We start from the raw sequence: 14,963 nt of genomic DNA, 5'->3' as shown, positions 1-14,963 counted from the left end.
GCGATCGACATATGGAAGATCTTCTCTTCAAATTTCTTTGAAGAGGATACCCAGATGAGCTGAAGTACTTGGCGGACAAATACGGTGATGATCTGGACATCCTTTCTCTCAAGGCACACCTACCTCTCCTCAATGGACTGTTACGCGGTGACTCTGAAGATCGTCACTTTGAATGCTTCAACGACATTTATCATAATGTTTTAATTATATTTGTTGTAATAGTCTGCTATGGCCGAATTATCATTATTTTTACTTCTTCTACATACTTAATGTAAACGATATTTTAGATCACATTTCTGTGTCTCTATTACAGTTTCTTCCATGTCAACATTTAATGCTTCAGTAAGGTACATCATTAGGCTAATACAACAATGAGCTGGCATTCAAAGATTTATAAATATAACGAAGTGATCTTAACACATTAGCACGGGATACTATGCATGTGCCTTGTATTGTTCCTGTAGTAGACGTTATTCAGGGTTAGGTAAATACAAAGATTTCTTTCAACGTTTAATGTCAATGCTCAAGTTATTCTAGAGAATAGTAATTTCTGGTGTAGAATGGAATGTTGGTAGGAGACCAGGGTTTATATATTATTTTTAAGGTTTTGAACTTTAATAAAAGACCCATCTATTATGTATGGGCTTAACCTGTAGACGGTGTTAGATTTTTTAATTCGTTCTGTTAAGTTTCTAAGTCTTCTTTGTGGGTACAAAGTTGTGATAAAATGTAATAGTGAGTTTCTAAATGTTGGGTTTTCTCCCTGAAAGAAAAGAAAATTGTTTACTTCACGTGTGATATACGTATCTTGATGTGTGTGTGTGTCATTGTGTGCATAATAATTCGTAAATATATCAGTTAGAAGCCTCTTATAAATGAAGTTATTAATGACAAGAATTTTATAATCTTCTTTTTCAGATATATCATCAGAGAAAACAAAGCAGGTAGAAGTTATTAAACACTTAAAATCCTGCTTAAAAAAGCATCTGTTGTTATGGGAACCTTTGACTTTCCTAACGAACGTAACATACTGTATGAGGTACTAGAACTTCCACTTATTTCAAAGGTTATCGCCTTGTGATTATTATACTGTGACGATTATTCTTACCATGTATAAATCAAAAGTAGGCCATGTCTAGTTCGGGCCGGCATGGCCAGGTGGTTAGGACGCTCGTCTCGTAACCTGAGGGTTGCTGGTTCGAATTCCCCTCTCACCAAATACGCTCGCTCTTTCAGCTGTCGGGGCGTTATAAAATGATGGTCAATCCCACTATTCATTGATAGAACAGTTGCCCTAGAATTGGCTGTGGTTGTTGTTGACTAGCTGCCTTCCTTTCTTCTAGTCTTACACTGCTAACTTAAGAACGGCTAACACATGTAACCCTCGTGTAACTGTGGGTCAAATTCAAAACAAACAAACCCATGTCTAGTTCTGCATATTTAAAATCAGGACGAATAGTGAATATAACTGTCGCTTCGAACGAAAACAAAACGATTAAAGAGATATCTGTGTTGTTCGTCCTTAATTTTCAAATGGTAGATTAGAAAGTAGCTGGTGAGCACCATCCGCTACAAACGTATGAGGTACTGTAATCGAATTAGGGCCCGACATGGCCTAGCGCGTTAAGGCGTACGCTTCGTAATCTGAGGTCGCGGGTTCGCGCCCGAGTCTCGCCAAGCCCAAGTGGTTAACGAATTTTCTCTTAGGTTGTCACGTACACAAAGTAATGTTATCTGTATACACACACTGCTGATCAAAATCATAAGGCCAATGAACATAAGGAAAAAATAGCCATTTTGCGAAGTTAGACTCAACCACTTATTTGAATAGCACTTCGAAAGATGAAAATTAAAAAAGGAAAAATAACAATAAAAAACATTTTCAGCATTTTATAGGGAAAATGTGAACACTATGAAATTAGCACAAATACTAGCTGGCCAAAAGTTTAAGATAATACCAAAAATAAGTCCTAAACAGGGTAAAAAATGCCCAACAAAAGGTCTCAGTTCTAAGTTGCACGGCCGTCATTGCGAATAATTGCAAACATTCGCTTTGGCATGGTCGATATAAGCGTTTGCAGATGGCTGGCTGGAATGTTATTCCAAATAGTGAAGATGGCTTCACGATGATCAAACACTGTTTCGAATTGACGTCCATTTCTATAGACTACCCTTGCCATCCACCTCCAAACATTTTCAATGGGGTTCAGTCCGAGAGAACACGCTGGATGGTCCAAAGGACCATCACGTTATTCGCCATAGAAAAGTTCTTTGTCCTGACATTGGCATTGGGGATTGCAGCGTTGTTCTGCTGAAAGATTCAGCCATTTCCACACAAGCGAGGGCCTTCAGTCAATAAGGATGCTCTCTCCAACATGGCAATGTAGCCAGTTGCTGTTTGACGCCCCTGCATAACCTGAAGCTCCATTGACCAATAAATGGAGAAAGCATTCCAGATCATGATGGAACCTACTTCATTGTGTCGTATATAAAATGTCTCCGGTGGGATATCATTATCGTACCAGTAACGTTGGAAGTCATTTGGACCATCCAGGTTAAATTTTATCTCATCAGAGAACAACACCTTTTTTCCACTTTTCTACGTCCCATGTTTGGTGCTTCTCAGCAAAGTGTAACCGAGCTGTTTCATGGTGTGGAAGGAGGCTTGGCTTTTGAAAACGTTTACAGATTTTAAAGTTTTTTTCTCGTAGATACCGTCTTATTATTCTTGAGCCGCATTCTGCGTCCGTAAGGGCCTTAAACTGGTTCGACGATCGGCTGGTGTCCTGCCGGACAACCCGTCGAATCGTCCTGCTCAACGCCGGCTAAATTTTCTTGGCCGACCACATGAAATCCTCGTTCCGTATCCCTCGGGGTCTTTTAAGAAATTTTCAACAGCAGTTTTGCAACGCCCAATCTCACTAGCAATGGCACACTGAGAGAGACCTTGCTTTTGCAGCTCGACAATTCTGCCACGTTCAAACTCTGTCAGCTTTTTAGCCTTTGCCATGTTTTTACCCAATGTAAAACAGGAGATGTCAGTGGGAAATGTTCTCAACGCTTTTGCTTGAACATAAATAACTAAATGTCGTTACGTGTTTACCGATTAATGCTTCGTTTCACTATGGTCTGAAGCTTTTGACCAGCTAGTATTTAGGCTAATTTCATGGCGTTCACATTTTCCATATTAGATGCTAAAAGAGTTTTTTATTTTTGTTTTCCATTTTATTATTTTCATCTTTCGAAGCTTTACTCAAATTAGTGGTTCAGTCTAACAAAATGCATATTTTTTCTTTATATTCGTTGGCTTTAAGATTTTGGCCAGCAGTGTATACTGAACATAATAAAATTATTGAAAATAATTTAACATTAATATTATTTGTTCTCCACTTGTATTCACCGAAGTGTCGTTAAATTATAAAAATAACAAACCATTATAGATTTATATCAAGGACAGATTAATATTTGCATTAGATATTGGTAGGCGAAAATATTAAAAACTACATACGTGATACTTAAAAATAAAATGAGTTCAATGTATTCCTAACATTTGTTAATCATCAAAGTTCATCCTCCTATATACAGATATCGATTATTTGATGAAAAGAAATTTATTCCAGGTAAATATAACACAAATATATCTGATTAAACACTGGAATATCCCACCTTTATTTCGTAGATTTGAACTCCCGTCATACCAAACACGCTTTCAGTTCAGTTGGGGAGGGGACTGTTATAATATGATGATCAGTCTCACTATTTATTGGTAAAAGTGTAACCGAGTTGTTAACATTGGGTGGTGTTGATTATATGTCTTCTTTTTCTGGTCTACAACTCCTAAGTTAAGGACAATTAGCGCAGATAACCCACATGTATCATTGTGCAAAATTCAAAACAACCTCGCCAAATGTAGCATTTATGAAGTTACGAAAACTGGTGAAGTACTGAATAAACATTTTGAAAGTAGAAAGACGTTTCCATATGTTTTCTAAATCAAATAGGACACGTTCGGTTTGAAAAATATGTGTATCAGTTAATGTATATTATATATTTTTCTTTATAGTTGTTTTTCAAACACCATGGTGAACATATATATTGATAGATTTGAAGAACATACATCAGTGATGTGTATTAGTTACTATCAAACAGTCATGGTGTTATAGTTGTTTGTTTGTTTTGGAATTTCGCACAAAGCTACTTGAGGGCTATCTGTGCTAGCCGTCTCTAATTTAGCAGTGTAAGACTAGAGGGAAGGCAGCTAGTTATCACCATCCACCGCCAACTCTTGGGCTACTCTTTTACCAACGAATAGTGGGATTGACCGTCACATTATACGCCCCCACGGCTGGGAGGGCGAGCATGTTTAGCGTGACGCGGGCACGAACCCGCGACCCTCGGATTACGAGTCGCACGCCTTACGCGCTTGGCCATGCCGGGCCAGTTGTTTGTTGTTTTGTGTATTAGTTGCTATCAAACAGTCATGGTGTCATAATTGTTTATTTGTTTTGTGTATTAGCTACTATTAAGTAGTCATGGTGTTATAATTGTTTGTTTTGAATTCGCGTAAAACTACAGGAAAGCCATCTGCTCTAACTGTCATTAATATAGCAGCGGACGACTAAAGGAAAGGCAGCTTGTCATCACCACACACCGCTAACTTTTGGGCTACTCTTCAATCAAAGAATAGTGGGATTGACCATTAAACATTCTCCCACGCGTGAAAGGGCGGGAATGTTTGATGTGATGGGGATTCGAACTCGCGACTCTCAGATTACGAGTCCAGGGCCCTCCTACCCACGTGGTCATGCCGGGACAGCTAAACGCAACCTTTCATATCATCTTTGTCTTCAATACTTTCTAAGTGTCGATTTTCAATTATAATTTTATCTGAAACTTTAATTTTTGTATTTGAAAATCAGGAAGACAAATTTGGTGACGTATTTTACATGACCCTCAAATACACATTGAATATTTAGTCGATATTTATGCCAACATGTAAATATTCTAGCACGTTTAATTTCACAGGACGAACTTCAAGATGTAAAGTACATCACATCTACTAAACCCTGTGTTATCGAAGTATTTCATGTAATATCAGGACTCTTCAGTTTAGCTGGTATACGGTAGATCTAGTAGTTGTTGAGACACGACTCGTACTGTCAAATTGATTGAACAATATTTTTTTATGTTTGAACTTATTTAAATCATGACATTTGTCAATGTTATTAAAGTTATTAGCCACTAAACCTAATGTCAGGATTTATCAATATAATACAGTTTATATAAATAAATATAGATCTATAGATCTTCTCTTGATGAAATTCACTTTTGTGTAAATGTACCAAAACAAATTCAGTATTTGTAATTATTGTTTCTATTTCAGTGACAAAAAATCCATAAAATCTCTGAAGAAGTTTCTCCACCGTTTACGAAAATCTGTTTCTCGTGAAATGGAGAAATATTATGTTTCGTCATTTTGAAGATCTAAACGATCATGTGACACTGAGGTAACCAATGTGTGACGATCTGTAAGTATCTGGTTTTTATGATTTTAGTAGGACACTGAATTTTTATACTGCGTATATAGAACGTGATGTATTGTATTACAAGAAGCAAGTTTAAATTCATTAATTGTAGCTATTAACAAGTGGTCAGGCCATGGCCTTACCGCTTTCAAAAACCTACGTTTCTGACTACACACGACTGAATAATCATTTTTTCTTAGATGACGATTAAACACTTAAACTTTGTGGGTAAGTGGCTTTACAGAGAATGTTGGGTTTGTTTTCTGTACTTTTCTGATAATACTGGAAGTCGTACTGACTACTTAGATATATTTTACCTGGTGAAATGACGATATTTGGTTAGTGGTCAAGTTATTACATAAAAGTGTTCTTTATACAATAATCATTATCTGATCCACAAAATGGTATTATTATCATGAACTTTATCGGGGCACTAGTGATCTAGAAAAAACTCCTTATGAGATTGTATGTGTAGAGGGAGATGAACTCAAACTTACAATGGATATTTAGTTTGTGTTTTAGACTATCATACATTTGAACAGAAATATGTTAAAGGTCGAGAGTTCATAATTTTCCTAACCCTTCTGGAATGTCTCTGAATAGATTTATACTGATATTTTCAGTTGAAATTACTTACTGGATTTATCTACATTTTGGCTCAAATTTTAGACACTAAGAGACACAACTATTTTTATAACCATGCGGTGTTTTTATGTTTTTACCAACATCCGTGTGGCATGACACTAATTGGATACTTAAACTTTTAATCCATGTTAATATAAAAGAAAAACAACAATCTGTACTTTAACTACAACTGTTTTCTCCCCAAGTGACGTATCAAACCCCACTCACGTCACTCTACACCGGAGGATACTAATAATATGGTATCAATTATCAACCACTCTCCGAATACAGAGCGGCTCTTTTTTATTACTATTGCCGTGTAAGAGAGCCTTTGGTGATCTGTTTTAACCATTTGCACTATTATACTGTAGGGTGTTATCTGTCTGTCTCTCAGTCAGTAAACACTTAAATGATGCCATGTAAGGGGTACTTAACGTTGTAATTTGTACTGTCGTGACGTTAGTGTAACGTGCAGATGCCATAAATCACGAAAAGAATTATAAACTGTACGATACAACACAACATGACGTATGAACTTGAAAAAATATTTTTCTTACTCTTCATTTTGTTTTTATCTGCTGTTGAAAGAAAACACGTTAGAGGTCGTTTCACCAAATATCTAGTTTATTAATATATTTCGTAGGTTAGAATTTAACGAAAGATAAAAGGAATATGTATTCAACTTATTATTTTGTAGTTAATTCATTACAGGGAAAACAAAACTAACCTGGCAAGTATCAGGGTATAATATCTCAGAAAATAAGGTAAGAGATAATTTCAAAATACAATAACAACTATTTCTAACTGATGATTATGTCTTACCAAAGGTCGAAAGGATGAAGTTATTAAAAGTCAAAATTTACCTTATGTAAAAGTTACTCTTATTGTATTTTAATATTATTTATTCAACCTAGCAGGTTCCTTACCAGATATTAGTGGCCCGACATAGCCAGATGGTTAAGAAACTTGACTCGTAATCTGAAGGTTGCCGGTTCGAATCCCTGTCACACCAAACGTTCTTGCCCTTTTAGCTGTGGGGCATTATAATGTGATGGTCAATCCCACTATTTGTTAGTAAAATAGGAGGCCAAGAGTTGTCAGTGGGTGGTGATAACTAGATGCATTCCCTCTTGTCTTTTACTGCTAAATTAGGGACGGCTAGCGCAGATAGCCCTCGAGTAACTTTGCCAGAAATTCAAAAACAAAACAGATATCAAGACAAAGCTAGTTTAGACGCTATTTAATCTTGTACCAATCGGAATTTTCTTTTATTTCAAACGTATGTAAAAGTTACTTGAATCATTACTTGGTTTTCAAATCAGAGACGGATAAAGCGTTTTACATCGCATTTGAAAAGATTTTATCTTAACGTTTTTAAATTTCTCTTTATTAGTTTTACATTTTGAGCTAAAAAATAAAGTTTGTAGAATAGCTATTGTGGGCCTGTCGCAGATACCCACTTGTTAAGATTAAACCCACACACAAACATATTTTATTTAGTGAATAAAACCCACCATCAATTCTTGAACCTCCCTTTCATGTCGTGGCAAAACGAGAAAAAGATTCAGTGTATTGTTATTATTTTTATACCAAAACACTTGAACAACATTCAATATAACCATTATGATTCATTTGTTAGAATTATGAATTGTCAGTTTGGGAAATCCTTACTTATAGAAAATGATAAAGAGTACTGGGACAGAACATCAGTTTTATCATTTGTAACTGTCGAATCATTAACGAGAATAAGATAATTTGATGTAAGAGAGATTTTAATTGGTTAACGCGATCTATATTTTCAAGCATTTTGTTTCTGTGTACGGATACTACTTTTTCGGGCTATTTCATATTCGTGTTTAACTTTACTTACATAGGCGAACAAGGCTAGTTAGATATTTTGGATGAAGTTTATTTGGGTAGAGAGAACGCTGTAACAATGATTAAATCCTACAACGATTCATGTATACATATATATTGTCTTGATGGTTTGAGGAGTGGTCATAACCCAGATGAGAGATTATGAAACATTGAATTTGCTCAGTAGATTGTTTGTTTTACGCAGGTGACGAAAGTTTAGCGCATTACAGAACAAAATATGCATGACCGTCGGTCATCGTTGACCCGCTAATTATTGAAGATTTGAAACTGGGACCTCTGTTACCATTTTTATTAATAATCGTATTACATATGTATTTGTTGTTGTTATTGTTTTGAATTAAGCACAAAGCTACACAATGGGCGATCTGTGCTCTGCCCACCACGGGTATCGAAACCCGGTTTTTAGCGTTGTAAGTCCTCAGGCATACCGCTGAGCCACTATTAGTTAGTAAAAAGAGTAGCCCAAGAGTTGGCGGTGGATAGTGATGACTAGCCGCCTTCCCTTTAGTCTTACACTGCTAAATTAGTGATGGCTAGCACAGATAACCCTTGCGTAGCTTTGCACAAAATTCAAAACAAACAAACAAACAAAAACAAACCTTAACATTTAATTAAATTATCCTTAAAGACAATAATATCATAGATTAAGTAAAATTAAAAGTATATGTCAGTATTAAGTTCCTAAATAAAACCCACACATTACATCTAATGAAACATGAACACATAACTGTTACACTGATCAAAAACCACTGCATTTATACTTATGGCCTGAAAATAAATACTATGTATGAAATACCAGTGATCTATTGTTAACATTGTTGCTACAAATACAAATGTTTAAAAACCAATTATTAAAGATGTATTTGTATGAAAACGTCTCACAGCAAAATCATTAACAACTATACTATTATTATCTCTGTAGGTTTTTGTTTTGCCATCCAAGTAAGTCTGACAGAAATGAGATAAGTAATATGATATTTATTCAATCTGGAACCCTATCCCAGCATATTTGGACTTGGATAGAAGATCGTCACAGTACGTTAGAGATAACAACTTTCCTGTTGTTCTGCAGACAACTGACCTGTCTCTTGAAGAGGTTCAGAAATTAATCAGTATCTTATCCAATGCACTTTCTAATTTTACTACCTTATTGGAAGGCTTTACTCCGAAATTTAATATACATCTCATTGAACATGTTATCCAGCAGTTAACAGAACTGACAAAAGTAGAAACTGAAAAATGTTTGTTCTTTGACAGTCATCATCAGATTGAAAATACTCGAAAGAAGAGACCAGATATTTCACTGTTAGCTTTTATCGGTTTGAAACATCTTTGTCAGTCTCTGCATGGAGATGTTGAGCTATTGGATCTCACTGTTATGAAATACCTTCTACCAAACATCCTGATGTTGAGGGAAGTCAATCTATCCCTCGAGCCCAGCAAATAGTTAAACTAAACTAAACTAAACTAACGTGGCAGGGGTTCAGTTTAGAGAGAGAGAAATCAGAAGAGTTCTCTCTCCAACTGGGGTGTTCAGGAACTTTGTAGTTCCTCTTCGTCCCCTTTCGTGGATTGTTATTAAGATTAAGTGGTGGGTTTTTTTTATTATTATTATTTTAATAAATTAATTATCGTTATTATTCTTGACTTTTTGGGTGGAAAATGTCTCACTAAATGTTCTTTTGGGTGGAGCAAATAGTTAAAGATAACGCTGTTAATTTTATTTGTTACCTTATGAAGAAGAACCAAGAAGCTTCATTGAAGGGTGTGAGAGTTCTTTTCTAACACTTGTGTACCAAAGTTGTTGATAAATCAGACTTCAGATGTAAAGTAGCCAAAGCTTGTACAGATATACTGAAATGTTTTCCAACTGGATCATTTGCTGAAATGGCTGCATTGGTTGGTACGACATGCTAAGGTTAATTATAGATGTTTTAGCTTGGAAATATTTTCATTACTGGTTAATGAACCAGAAAGAAACCAAAAGTAAAAGAATAATGTCAGCAGACAAACAACTTGACAACAAGACTGAATTTGATCTTCGTTGCTTTGAACAACAGCAAGAGGAGGAAAAACAAGAACATTGAAAATGCTTTAAGGCAGAGAAACACGAAGAGAGCATCTGAGAAAGGTAACACACTTCAGCCAGTCATTACTTCTGCCGAGCTAGCCACCCCATCCACTGTTTCCAGAATTCACACACCAAAAAGTAACTTAATAAATTCAATAAAGTAAACTGTGGAAGCAGCAAAGCTAATTTCTTCCCAAAGACGGTTATTAAGAGCAAAATGTTCAAGAAACACATGTGATGAAAACGATTCTATGTGGTAGACAAGAAAATGCACTAAACAGAGTAAAGCTGGCTCATTTTCAGTTGTTTTGTTCGACAGAATGGATGTTGAGGCAGCTAAAACAAAACTACAAGAAATTAGTGTGCATTAGTGTGAAGTAAGGAAAAGGAGCAGAATTGAAGAACACTCTCAAACTCCAAATCATCATACTCCAAAGAAAAGTGTCATTTCTACTTTTCGAAGAGGGCAATTAGCACACCTTCTGTTGTGATTAGCAACAAAACCTTTCAAAATCCTCTTGATGTCAGTGATATTCCCTTTGTTGAACCAAACTATGAGAAAACAAAAGACAGATAAGGGAGAAGACAGTTCAACTCTTTTGATTCTTCTCCACCTAAAGTCTCCAGAAGTTTTTTGTAAGCCTTGAGTGTGGCACTTGAAAACGTGAAGTTAATATGAGAAACAAGGAACCTTGGTTTTGATTTTGTTGTTTATGTACATATTTCATGTGAATAGTGTTTAGAATGGGGACACCTTAAAGATGTCTCACTTATTACGGATTAAATGGTTTTTAAAATTCATGCTGATATTGGTAGAACAGATTGTGTATTTTTTAAAGTGTAATATTTGACTTTATAAAAGTGTAGCGTGAGGGAATTTCTCAGTTTTAAATAAAATTACTTTGAAAAATTGGTTCTCGGCCTGACCTGAATTTTCAGTTTTGTTTATTTATACAGATTACCCTTACTCTTTCCCTGCTACTTGTCTCAGATTCCTGTTTCCTCACTTATCGACATGTTCTTCTTAAGCCTGTCCTTGTTTCTGAATATTTCTCAGGTTTCTTTTTTGTTAACTGTGTTTTGTCTGTAATAGTTCTGATAATCTTCTCAATTCTTTTCAGCTTCTTACAGATTTACTTAAGTAATTTTATAATAATTTTCCACTTTCCTCACATAATCTGTTTACTCTCATCTCATGACTCTTTATCCTATCTTATTTAGTCTAACAATAAAAATAGCTTGTTTCTTTCACATAATAATTTTAAGGCCAATTATTCTTGATTTTACGTTGTTTTTAATGGTGTTAAAATATATCACATGTTATGACGTACACATAAGCGTACAAAAAATGTTAAGTACATAATCTGCAGCATATATTTGTAATTATACATTGTAAACAAATTCATGATTTTTCCTTTACAAATCCTCTAATACGAAATTATTAAAACTGCAAACCAAAAATATATTTCTCATTTTGAATTTTTCATTAATATTTACAATATGACAAGAGTAGGTGTTTTTTAATAATTACACGACCATCTAACTCGTCAGCTGTAGAGCACAGTAATAGAATGAAGTACATCTGGTACTTTATATTTACAGTTGAAATTCAGATATTTTCACAAGTACCGTCAATACATCATATAACTTAATAACTGAGATTGAAGATTGATTTATTGAATGTCGGTGAAGTGATCCAATAGGTTCATATCGTCCTAGCCAACTATTGTACTGGGTTACTCACTTTATGTGGGAAAGATCAATGTAAAGTGGAGCATATTGCAAAAAAATATGTATTAGTATTTTAAAAACGCAAACCAAAGATAACTATTTTAACAGTTTGTGTGAAACTTGTAAGAGCGAGACAAAAGCTCTTATCAGGTGGGTGTATCCCTCCATTAAAAACATCTTCCAAAACGAAAGAAATTAAATAGAAAACCTTAAAAAATTAACTAGAATTGAAGTTGCTCGTTATCATCACTTTTACACAAAGTTAAATCCAAATGATAACCTGACATTAATATAAATAAAAAAGATTTAACCTGCTGTAATAAAAACAAGTTACCAAAATAAAAGTTTAGTGAAACATTACTAAACGATAATAGTGTCCTAACTTCAACATTGTCTCCAAACAAAAGAGGAATAGCCATTTTTTATATGCTGCTTATATTAATTATCTTCCACTACTCTGAAACGGGCCTCATTCAAATAAGTACTAATAAAATCCTCCATCTTACATGATTAAAACAAAAAATAGACTCGGTGTAAATCTAACAGTAACATTTCACGCTCAATCATAATTATAATACATTACTTTATACCAGACTTGAAAATGTTTTCTATATGAATTAATACCTCGCATATCCAACTTCCAAGTGCACGAAAACATCAGCGGAGACCACGACTAAACATTTGTTGTTTCTATTATTTCTCTGTGTAAGACTAGTCATTCCCATTAACTCTTGCGCTACTCTTTTACAAACGAATAGTTAAGTTGACCGTCACATTATAACGCCCCCCCACAGCTGAAAGGGCGACCATATTTGGTGTGAAGGGGATTCGAATCCTCGACCCTCAGATTGCGAGTTGAGTGCCTTAACCACCTGGCCATGCTTCAAACAATCTCTATTAATACTTTGAAGTACGAAGTTTTACAAGTTAACTAGGAAGAAATCAGAAATGCAAAAACAGTTATAATGAATTCACTAAAGCCATTAAACAAATAGTAAACGAAATTCAACACAGCTATGAAAGACGTTTCTTACGTCAATTATGTATCAACACCCGTGACAGGACAGTAGAAACAAACAGAAGAAGAATCCTAGTCAAAAACCAGAAGAAGTGGGTACAAATTGACAACATGAGAATCATTCACCCCGCTTCTAGAAGTTACGATATCTTTACTTTTAAAAGTTTCCTGAGTCACGATAGAGAAAATATTTCTCAGAAATTTTTAAACTCTGTTTTTGATTGTTTGTTTTTGGAATTTCGCACAAAGCTACTCGAGGGCTATCTGTGCTAGCCGTCCCTAATTTAGCAGTGTAAGACTAGAGGGAAGGCAGCTAGTCATCACCACCCACCGCCAACTCTTGGGATATTCTTTTACCAACGAATAGTGGAATTGACCGTCACATTATACGCCCCCCACGGCTGGGAGGGCGAGCATGTTTAGCGCGACGCGGGCGCGAACCCGCGACCCTCGGATTTTGAGTCGCACGCCTTACGCGCTTGGCCATGCCAGGCCCTCTGTTTTCGAAAATACTAAGATTGTTTAAGGACATGGCTTGTAGCTTCATGTAACCATTACTCATTTAATAGCATGAATCCATTTTAAAACCTAGACAAGTTTAAATTACACAAAAGTAAAAAGAATTTAAAGAAAAATGTAATTAACATACAACTTTGAAAATGGCAAGTGGAATTATTTGTAATCAGTGTAACTCAATGACAAGTGGTAAATTAGGTTTCAAGTTTTTATCATTTTAAACAGCTTGTTTGGATGAATAATTCTCAACAATACGTGAATGGCACCAATTTTAAATATTCTAGAAATTTCAATAAAATATAGTGGTATGATCAAAAACACCATCCATAAAATACCACAACTCTTGTTTTCTTTTATCTTTTTTAATAGTCACAATTTACTGATGAGGTTTGGATTTCATTGAAACAGATATTTCTAGGTAACTGTTGATGAATCACTTGGTTTCAGATACTTTACTTAATATACTCTTCAAAAAAAGAAACGCAAAAGGCAAAATATGAGACAACTTGTTAACAAGTTTATTTCAGGTAGTTCTGTTTGACATGTGTGAAACTGCACATTCACTGCTGAACATCCAAAGTCTGCAAAGGCGAAGTCCACGCTCATTGGTTGAAGTTTAACGTCACTCAACGTCAATAACGAGTATGCCTCCCGTAAGCATCAATAACTACTTGGCATCTCCTGCCCATGGAAGCGTTGATATGACGAATCACATCCTGTGGAATGGCTGTCCACTCAGCCTGCAAAGCTGCTGCAAGCTGAGGTAGAGTCTGCGGTTGAGGTTGTCTCCGTCGCAGACGTCGGTCGAACTCGTCCCAAAGATGTTCGATGGGGCTTAAATGTGGTGATCTGGAGGGCCAGGGAAGAACGTTGATGTTGTGGTGTCTCAAGAAGACAGTGGTGAGTCGGGATGTGTGAGGACGGGCGTTGTCATGTTGAAAAACGTCATTGAAGTTCACCATGATGGGTTTCACATGGGGTCTTAGAATCTCGTCGACGTATCGTTGAGCCGTAAGATTCCCTCGAATGTGCAAAAGGTCTCTTGAGGCAGTAGACGTCGCAGTGGTGGTCCTATCCCGAAGGTGACGTAACCGAATGTAGCGATCTTGTGCGGGCGTGGTCACACGAGGTCTGCCAGATCGTGGACGGTCACGAGTTAATCCATGTTGTTGGTGACAATTCCATAGCCTTGTGATGGTGCTTTGGTGGACATTCACAGCTCTGGCAACATCTGATCGAGATTCGCCTGCTTCCAAGCGATCAATGGTGTTGTTGCGTTGTGCTTCAGTCAGTCTTGGCGAAGCTGTATTGCGTGTCGGTGGCTTAACACTGAGCTATGGAAACCGAGAACCCGTCACTTTTATAGGGATTTTGCACATGTTGCACTTGCAGAACATGCAACAAATTTATTGGTCACGCATGCGTTTTGGCGAAAAATCCGATGTTTTCCTCCGTTTTCAAAGTGCACAACTTTTATTGTCACTTTGGTCTGACGATCAGTGCATTAACACGTGTAACATCACATACTTTGAGCTTGTAACGTTATTACATATATTTCTATTTAAAATAACAAAATATCCCTTTTGCGTTTCTTTTTTTG

At 36.0% G+C, this 14,963-nt stretch overlaps 1 long non-coding RNA gene across 1 annotated transcript; it reads left to right on the top strand.

Annotated features, from left to right (window-relative positions):
- The first annotated feature begins 976 nt into the window (after positions 1-976).
- LOC143242651 (uncharacterized) lies at positions 977-10,975 on the top strand. Its single transcript, XR_013023039.1, has 3 exons — positions 977-1,039; positions 5,384-5,528; positions 8,950-10,975. It is a non-coding gene; the product is annotated as an uncharacterized LOC143242651 (long non-coding RNA).
- Positions 10,976-14,963: the final 3,988 nt, after the last annotated feature.

Source organism: Tachypleus tridentatus, unplaced genomic scaffold (assembly GCF_004210375.1).
Source record: "Tachypleus tridentatus isolate NWPU-2018 unplaced genomic scaffold, ASM421037v1 Hic_cluster_2, whole genome shotgun sequence".
NCBI classification, from domain to species: Eukaryota; Metazoa; Arthropoda; class Merostomata; order Xiphosura; family Limulidae; genus Tachypleus; species Tachypleus tridentatus.
The sequence above is the reverse complement of the archived record's forward strand: the minus strand, read 5'-3'. Positions and strand labels throughout refer to the sequence as shown.